Here is a 10,198-nt window from a genome sequence, read left to right on the forward strand (position 1 = left end):
TTCCCACTAAATTTTTTTCATTGTCCTTGCTTAGTTTGCAACATCTGCATATGATCTTCTGCAATACAGGTGGTTAAGAGTTGTCATTCATTCTTAGGGCACTTTCTCTGCCCTAAGGTCTTGGTTGGGAGAGATCATTGTACCTTTTGAGTTTACCAACTCTCCAATCTTTATTTTAGAGGAAACAGGGTTTCTTTCTGTAGCGTTTTACTAAGGCATTTAATTTTATTCTATTCACATTCTATTTCACTGCATTTGTCCTATCCTTTATAAATGTAACTTCTAATCTTGCAATATTGGATTAAAGACCATTTTCCTGTAATCCATTTGCTGAGGATGTGTTTGATTTTCTTGTGATTCATTTTCTAAACAAATGAATTGCTTGGCTGAAGACGTCACAGATTTGTATGAGTGGGCTGTGACACTTTTCCCTCATCTTCTCAAAACACCTGTATACACTTATCCAATAAATATGTTTTGAGCACATACTATATGTTTTGGCTTAGAAATATAGTTTTAGTGAAATATGCATAGTCTTACCTTCATAAAGTTTTCTTCAGTTATGGTATCATAGTAAACTAGCTTCAATTCTTATGGCCCTTTTGGTATGACAGCATTATAATCTCAAGTGAAAATCCAGAAAAACACAGTAGATTTAAGGTTTTGCATGGAGCATGCTATAGTAGAAAGAGTAAATTGAAGGTTTAGAGACCTGACCTCTCTCTCCCTTGTTTCTTCCCTTCCTTCCCTCCTTCTCTTTTCCCTCCTCACTCCCTTCCTTCCTTCCTTGTATTCATTTCATTTCTTTGCCCTTCCCTGTACCCACTCTCTGCCTCACCAAATATGTGCTCAACACTGGGCTACATCATAAATCAGGCATAAGGGGTTCCTGTCTTGACAGAGCTCTGAATCCAGTGGGGAAATGCAAATACTGGTCATTTTAGTGACTCTGAGTTGATGAAGGAGAAGTGTAAAGTGCCGTAGGCACAGGTCATAAGCAGACCTGTCTCAGTCTGGGTCTAAGATATAGAAAAAATCAGTTCTGATGAAGCTACCAACAAGTTGTATGGCAAGCCGTTCAAGTTCTCCAGGCTTTGTTGTTGTCGTTTTAAATCTGTAAATATAGATGTATATGTGATGGAGTTGGATTCAACAGGTTTCTTGTTTTACTCTTAAAGTTCTACTTTACACAAGAACTTCAACAGAAAATTAGGTATTGATTTTTCATTGTAAAGAAAAATTATTAGAATGTGCCTTAATTTTCTATATCGAATGCAATTAATGTATAATGCAGTAAAGAGAAATACGCATGCTTGTAGTATAGAATTTTTCAGAATAGATTCCCTGTGAAACTACATAATCTCTCTTTCCTTCAAATTCGGAGATGTTTTGATACTATAGTTCTCTAAGTAACCCCATCTTCCCCTTAATTATATCACTGGAATATAATCACCTGTCTTGTGAAGGGTAGCAAGCAAATAATTCAAACAATAAAGTTGTGTTTCTGAAACTTAAATTAGGAATAAAAAATATTGTCAAGAACTCCCCCCCAGTATGAACTTGATCTTAAAATAATGTTACTTATATATATAGGGCCACAAAACTAGATACAAACCTTATTAAACAAAAATGAAATTTCAAATTATGTCTAAACAAAACTAAAAAAGCAATACCATTCATATTAACATTTAATTTAACGTGACAGATGGTTTTGTTTTGCTAAAACCAAGTGTCTATTAGAAACATGCAGTGATGGTGACTGCTGTGGTGTGGGTTCTTCAATGGGACATGTCCTCACATTGAATGTAATCAACATTTAAGAAAATTGAATCAGACGGCCAGGCGTGGTGGCTCACTCCTGTAATCCCAGCACTTTGGGAGGCCGAGGCGGGAGGATCACGAGGTCAGGAGATCAAGACCGTCCTGGCTAACACGGTGAAACCCCGTCTCTAATTAAAAATACAAAAAATTAGCCGGCCATGGTGACAGGCGCCTGTAGTCCCAGCTACTCGGGAGGGTGGGGCAGGAGAATGGCAAGAACCCGGGAGGCCGAGCTTGCAGTGAGCCGAGATCGCTGAACTCCAACCTGGGAGACAGAGCGAGACTCTGTCTCAAAAAAAAAAAAAAAAAAGAAAGAAAGAAAAATGAATCAGACAATCTTGATTAGAAAGTGGACAGGTTTTAGAATAATTTTCTAGTATCTTTCAAAGATATTTATAAAAAATATATGTCATTATAGTACATATGTGTATGTATACTTACATATATGTATAATTACCTATTTTTATGTATCTGCATATATATTTTATGTACAAATGTATTTATATATACATATATGTAATAAAAAACTTGCTGAAACTTGAAACCATGTCTGAAATTACAAGTTTGAGAAAAGCAGGAATATAAAACACTGAAAGATATTAGTCAGTGGGTGATTCATAAAAGCCAGTCTTAAGAGCAAGATCAAAACTGACAAAGCTTTATTTGTCCTTAGAGAGGGTAGAAAAATGAAGACCTTGAAGATATAATTGTGGTAATACTAATTCATATGTGTGAATGGACGCTCCAGACTACTTAAACTAGTCCTTCAAGGTATTTTTTTTTTTTTTTTTTTTTTTGAGACGGAGTCTCGCTCTGTCGCCCAGGCTGGAGTGCAGTGGCCGGATCTCAGCTCACTGCAAGCTCCACCTCCCGGGTTCCCGCCATTCTCCTGCCTCAGCCTCCCGAGTAGCTGGGACTACAGGCGCCGCCACCTCGCCCGGCTAGTTTTTTGTATTTTTAGTAGAGACAGGGTTTCACCGTGTTAGCCAGGATGGTCTCGATCTCCTGACCTTGTAATCCGCCCGCCTCGTCCTCCCAAAGTGCTGGGATTACAGGCATGAGCCACCGCGCCCGGCCTTCAATGTATTTTTTGTTGAATGAATTACCAATTTAATAAGCTGAACCATAATGGGAGGGAGAGCATATTTTTTAGAAAAGAAGGATGCATTTAGTGAACACTCATCTCTATCTGGGACAATTTTGAATATTAAAACTAAATTAAGATCTTCAGATGTCAGCAAGTGAGATAATTTGCGGTTGGGGATCCTTTCGTGGTCCTGGTAGGAAGTAGGAAATCATGGTCCCGGAGTCTTCCCAGCCTATCTGGAGCATCTTACACAGGTTTTTGCACAATGTGCGGCTTCGAGTTTTTCACTTGTTGGATCACAAAAGTATTCCGACAGTCCTGGGTACAAGTTCCTCTGCTCTTGCAGCAAACCCTGCCCTACCTGGGTTGCTATTCTCCACAATCCTATCATGAGCTCCCAGCCTATGGGATGACTCTCAGTTGACTTCATAATGAATTCCAAACTCCTCCCTGTGGTGCACAAGGTCCTTCAACATCTGGCTTCTGTTCATCTTATGACCCTTAGACCTGGACCCACACCCTTTCCACATACACAGACATCCATGTGGAATGACTGGCAAGGTTTTTATGATTCTCTGTTTTTTTCCCATTTCCTGGAGTATTCTTTCTCACATTTCTTGCCTAGATAACTCCTAATTAATCTGAAAGACTTAGGTTAGGCATCTTTTCTATGGTAGGTAGAATAACATTCTCTCAAGATGTCCATATTCTAATCCCTGGAACCTGTGCGTATCTTATATGTTACTTGATAAAAGGGACTTTACAGATACAATTTACACTGTAGACCATACGATGGGAAAATTATCCCAGATTTTCCAGGTGGGCCCAATGTAAACTGCATGGACTCTTAAAAGCAGAGAAGTTTCTCTGACCAGAGGCAGAAGAGAGATGAGGCAGAAGGGGAAGTTGCAGAAACTTGAAGCACGAGAGAGACTTTATCCCGCATTCCTGGAAAGCTACATGGAAAGCTGGGGGGAAAAAATGTGAGTATTCTCTAGCAATAAAGATCAGCCTCTGGATGACAGCCAGCAAGGAATGAGGTCCTCAGTCCTACAACGGCAAGGAACTGAATTCCACCAACACTCTGAATGAGCTTAAATGCGATTCAAACCCAGAGCCCAGAAAGGAGCACTGTGCTGCTGATATCTTGACTTTGACCCATGAGACTCTAAGCTGAGAATCAGCTGACCCTGGAGGGAGTTCTGACCAGCAGACCTATGAGATAACAAATGGATGTTGTTTAAAGGTGCTTAATTTGTAGCAATTTGTTTTGGCATTAATAGACACTCTCTTTCAAAAACCCTTTTCCCAAACTTCCTATAACCAACCCAGGTCTATGTTTCCTGTCCCAGCTACATGCTGCCATAGCTCCTGCATGCTCCTCAACAAGGACAGCCCACTGTGTCTACTTCTGTTTATTTTGCTGTCTCCTCTACTACATTGTGAATGCCCTGAAAGTAGAAACCATATTTTATCAGGTTATATAATAAGTACATATACAGAGCCTATACGTAAATCATTCTCAATGATTGTTAAATGAATGAAGTAGAAAATCAATTCATTCAATAGATATTTGTGAGTGCCTACGATTGTCCAGGGATTGTCCTAAATGACAGTCACATACAATGAATGTGAAAAGTATCTGATTTAAAGAGGGGTTGGAGGAGGCAGACACTAAATGTAAAAATAAATGAATACTTTCTGATAGCTATAATTTCAAATAATAAAATACAATAATGGGATAGAGGGTCATAGGGTAAGACACAAGACTACCATAGCTGGAGCAGTAAGGGAAGGCCCTCTTGAAGAGGGACATTGAGCTGAGACCTAAACGATGAGGAGGGAAGAGTATTTAGGCAGCAAAGGGAGAAGTCCTTGAGAGTGTCCTGCAGGGGCGGAATGTATGAGAAAGAATATGCAGGAGACAAACCGGGAGACTCAGGAAGAACCTAAAGCCTTGCAGGATATGGGAAGAAAATTTAGATTATATTCTAATCCAATGGAAGCCTTTGGTAGAGTTTAATTGACATTATTGGACTTATACTCTTCAATAGTTTAGTTTGATAGCAGTGTGGAGAAAAGGCTGTGGGAGAAAGGCTGGAATCTCAAAGATTCCAGTCTAAGCCATAAGCGATGGCAGCGTTGACTAGCATTGTTGTAGTGGAGATAAAGAGAAGAGGTCAGATGTGAGATACATTTTTTCAGGCAGAGTTTAGAATACAAGGGATTGGGAGAAATGGAAAATAACTTCTAGGTATTTGACTTTACCAATTTGCTGAGAAAATTGGGAGAGTATCCAGATTTGGGAAGGAATAGAAGGAAATCTAGAATTTTACATTAGACGTGTTAAATTCAACATGAAAACTGGTCACCCTGAAAAGTAAATGGATATATTGGTGGAAATCTATAAGGCAAATGGATATATGAGCCCAGAATTCAGTAGAGCGCTTTGAGCTGGAGATATAAACATGGGATTGGTGGCATATCAGTTGTATTTAATGCCTGCAGACAAGATGATATTATGTAGGAAGAGTTAGTTGTTGGGTGTGTTAATTTATTTTGTCTTACTATAAAGGAAAACTTGAGGCTGGGGAATGTATTAAGAAGAGAGGTTTGTTTGGCTTATGGTTCTGCAGGCTGCACAAGCATGGCACCAACATCTGCTTGGCTTCTTGTGAGGCCTCAGGAAGGTTTTACTTGTGGAAAATGGTGAAGGCGGAGTAGGGAGTCACATGGTGAGAGAGGGAGCAAGACAGATGCCAGCTTCTTTTAAACAACCAGCGCTCCTATGAACTAACCAAGCAAGAACCCACTCATCACAAAGGGAAGGGTACCACACCACTTATGAAGGATGTGCCCCCATGACCCAATCACCTCCTCACTGGGCCCCACCTTCAACATTGATATTGAAGTGTTGGATTACATTGTAACATCAGATTTGGAGGGAGGGGACAAACATCCAAACTATATCAATGGGTTGGGGGTTAAAGACAGAGGCCTGGCATATTTTAGCATTTGCAGGTAAGCAGAGGAAGTGGAGTCAGAATATAAGATTAAAGAGTAGTCAGTAAAATGGGAGGAAAAAAAGGAGAGTGTCAGGTCTCAAAAACCTACGGGAAAAGTGCTTCAAAAAGGAAAGTGATCTGCTGTGTCAAATGCTGCAAGATGTTCTAAATATGAAGATTAAAAACACTGGTCACTGCATTTGGCAATAGATCAATAAATTTAATTTGGTATTAATAGAAAGTTCATTGCCAGTTTTCTTCATTAGCCTTATTCAATTCAATTCCATTCAATTCAAGAAGCCTTAAGACACTGTGCTGGGTACTTTAGGGGATGAAAATGTGACCGAACCAGGATTTCTTCCCTCAAAGAACTTACAACTTAATTGAAGAAATAGGCTGAACAAAAGCTAACAATGGGCCATATGCGGTGACTCACACCTGTAATCCCAGCAATTTGGGAGGCTGAGGTAAGAGGATTGCTTGAGGCTAAAAGTTCAAGACCAGCCCAGGCAACATAGTGATACTCCATCTCCACCAAATGTTATTTAAAAAATTTACCCAGGTGTGGTGGTGCATCTGCAGTCCCAGCTACTTGGGAGGTTGAGGTGGGAGGTTTGTGTGAGCCCAGGAATTCAAGGCCACGGTGAGCTATGATTTCCACTGCACATTCCAGCCTGGGTGACAGAGTGGACCCTGTCTCAAAAAAACAAACAAACAAACAAAACCAACAATGTTACATAAGACATGGTAAGTAAGCAATTAATTCTGTGAGAAAAGGCCTGAGAGAACTGGGAAATCTCTAGGGAGAAAAGAGTAGGTCAGTTGAGTCTTGAGGAATCAGTAGTATTTCAGCCAGAAGAAAAAAGTTTTTTTTCCAGAATGACTGCACTGAAGTAATAGGTAAGGCATGCAAAGTTTCCAAACTAGAAGAGTGACACTGGGGATGGGAAGGAGGAGAAAAGGTCAGAAACAATGGGATGCTATCAGTAGCTGTTCTTTACATCCGTGCTTCAAGATACATGTGTGTTTTCATTTTATACCTGTAATCCATTAAATGCATAGCCCAGGAATCATTTTCATCATTTTGAAGAGAAGGAAACTAAAGCACAAGTTATTCAATACAAGTTATTCAATACAAATTGTATGAAAGTAAATACAGTAACTAGATTGAATTGTCAAAGAATACATGAAACTTACATGTTACCAGAACTCACTCCATCAATTTGTGGTAAGAGTGGAAAGCAGATGCCTTTGATATAATTATAATGGGTAACCCAGTGCAACTACATCAAACTTAGGTCCAAGATACATCTTTTTAGCCATGATATTGGTACTGATGTCCAGCCACAGAGTTCCACGGCATCTAATGGATAATATAGTGTATCTACATAAAGACAGAGAGATGACATTAGTTAGAGCTAAGAACAATTTCAAGGAACACTGCAGATCTATGGTGTGTGGAACTATGGAACCCATCCATTCATGACATTTACATTAATAGATTGAAGCCTCAAATCTCAAATGGCCAAGCTGGAAATGGGGACACTTCATAGAGGAGCTGAAAGATGAAACTCTGATTGCTTAGTTCTCTTAGAGCATCTCTGCAAAACATGATGAATCTCTTCAGTATGGTTTCTTTATATGTGAAGAAAATGTTAACATAGAAGGAGTCCATGTGCCAGCACACATGGTAGCCTGATTTTGTGATTGAGTCAGACACAGTGCTTCTGTAGCTTGGGGACCATGTTTTATAGAAGACTATGAATGAATGGGCTATAAATCAAGAAAGTCAATCATCCTTTCAGGAGAAAGCTTAATGCCTTTACTTGAACTTTGTAAATCTGATGAAAATTCACAACAAGCACTTATTCACAAGACTTTTCTAAGAAAAAAAACAGTTTAGGCTTAGGATTTGGGGAATATGGAGACTTGTTTTTTAAAGATCCTATTTTATTTAATGCCCTGACCATGAAAAATCTAATCTTACACTTGAAAATAACCCATAGAAATGATAGAGGAAGGAGCTGAAATTCTCTCACTGAATAATATGATTATATAAACTCTAGCTGCCTTCACCTCCCTTTGCTGTTTTAAGGACTTCCTCTCATACAGGCAGGAACACTACCAGCTTGAGATGCTAAGTGATGTTTTAATCCTTGCTACTTTCTTATTGGCATTTGATTTTTGCCATAAGCAGGTCTTTTTGTCTCAGTGAGAACTAATTAGTGCTTATGTTCCACTTAATGCAGTAGTAAAAGATTTAAAAGAAGTGGAACGAAATTACTACAGTATATTTTCAGGTACTAAAGTTCGAGCGAAATGGAATAAGGGCCAGGTGGCAGTATCTACAACCTGTGCTAATGGCTCCATCAACAGATGTTTAATGTACTTAGAGTTATTCTCCACATCCTACTGTTGCTAATACATTTCCTCCCATACCTCCTCTCAACACAAAAATTTTGAGAGGAAAGGAAACATTAATAACCCCAAAGTGTTTAATTTTAAAGGATATTTAAATCTTAATACTGGTCATAGGTGACCTATTTGACCACTGGATGGCTTATTGCAGGCTTCAATAATTTTGTTGCCATCATTAGTAAAAGTCGTTAACCAAGAAAAGGCTTAAAAATGTATGGATTTTCTCCTTTATTTACCCTTGGATTGTATACTGCTTTGAAATTATTTTTCCATAGAACAAGAACACAGAGATGCTATGCAGTGATGTTTTAGGCTTGGATGCAGAGGAGGCTGGCTGTGAAAAGGGTTCTGGCCTGCCGGTAAGAGACCCTGCTTTCTGTCCAGAGTTTCTAATTCTGCAAGTCAGTTCATCAAGTCAGATGACCACCTGGTAAACATCAGGCCACCAGTAAACATCAGGGCATGTTTTTGCCTATAATGGAAAAAGAAGGAAGAGGTGACTCCCACTTGGAGCAGCACGTTCTCCAGTGAACACGTTGGGACATTTATTTATATGATGATCCACCCTCTGGGTTGCTACATAACAGAGAATAGGGGACTGAGGGGACAAGCTGCATGACAGAAAATGTTCTGTGAGAGAGAAGGGTAAGCGGGCAGGATAGTTTGGGAGCGTGGTAGTAGTGGTCTTCTAGGAGCTCTCTAGAACAACTCCAAGGGGATGAAACAAGGGAGGTAGTGAATAAATGTGGACCAGCCAGGAGAGGAGCTTCCTACCCAGCCAGCTACATGACCAGATTGTTCTTGTCATAGTTCTTATCACCCTCCCCATTTCATTTTCTTTATTGCTTTTCTCCACCTATTAAATTGTAAAACTTTAATATTTTTATATGGAGGAAGGAACCCATACAGAGAAAAGTGCCTGGGGCCCGTGAAAGTCATGATGCAGCCCCGCTTATGCATTCCCATTTGACAAATCTTAATCTGTTCTATGATTGAAGGCATTCTCATTGTGGGTTACATATTATAATTCAGTTAATTGAGAAATAAACATAAGAATAGCATGTGGATCTTCTATAATAACACATTTTAAGTTAGATGTCAACAATAACCAAAGAAAGAATAGTTTCATGTCTAAGATAAGATTGAGATGGAAGAGCATATGGTGGTTGAAAAGCATTGGAAAAGAAGTCAAGCTACTACCTCCAGTTTATTTCTGACGAGGCTTTATCCAGTTACGCAAGGTTGGAAAAGTCACTCAGCCTTCATTATTAGAATGAGATGATCTTTCCTTTCTACTTTTCTTTCTAAACTGTAAAAAATCGTGCTCTCATTCGAAGGGTTGGGTTTGGTTCTTGCTTGAGGGAATGCCCACTTCCATTTCTGTTTGTAGCCAAGGACAAAGAACAGGTTAAAGTAGAAGCAAAATTGAGGAACAAACATTTTTGCCCTAACAAAGATTAAAATCATAGAAAAGCTCTATTTAATGTGAGACTGTATTTCTATTTAGTAATGTTAACAATTACCACTTATAGTATGATCAATGTGGGTTAGATATAATAATTCAGGTAATCAAGAAATGAACTTGAGACAAGGAAAGGCATCTTAACATACAATTACAGGATGTGGGTTTTCTATAACACTCAACAATATGAAAAATATCAACTGTTAGCTTTGAGGTGAGAGAGCTGCTCCATTGAGAAGAGAGGGATGTGCTGACTTCTAGCAGGCCTCTCTAATGAATAAGGAGGCAAAATCGAAGACACTAAAGTGAGAAGAAAGGTGAACACATTAAAACAAGGTTGTATGTGAGAGATAAAACTAATGACTTAACACAAAGTGCAAATAATGACTATGAAAAAAGTGATGT

Source organism: Piliocolobus tephrosceles, chromosome 5 (assembly GCF_002776525.5).
Source record: "Piliocolobus tephrosceles isolate RC106 chromosome 5, ASM277652v3, whole genome shotgun sequence".
NCBI lineage: Eukaryota > Metazoa > Chordata > Mammalia > Primates > Cercopithecidae > Piliocolobus > Piliocolobus tephrosceles.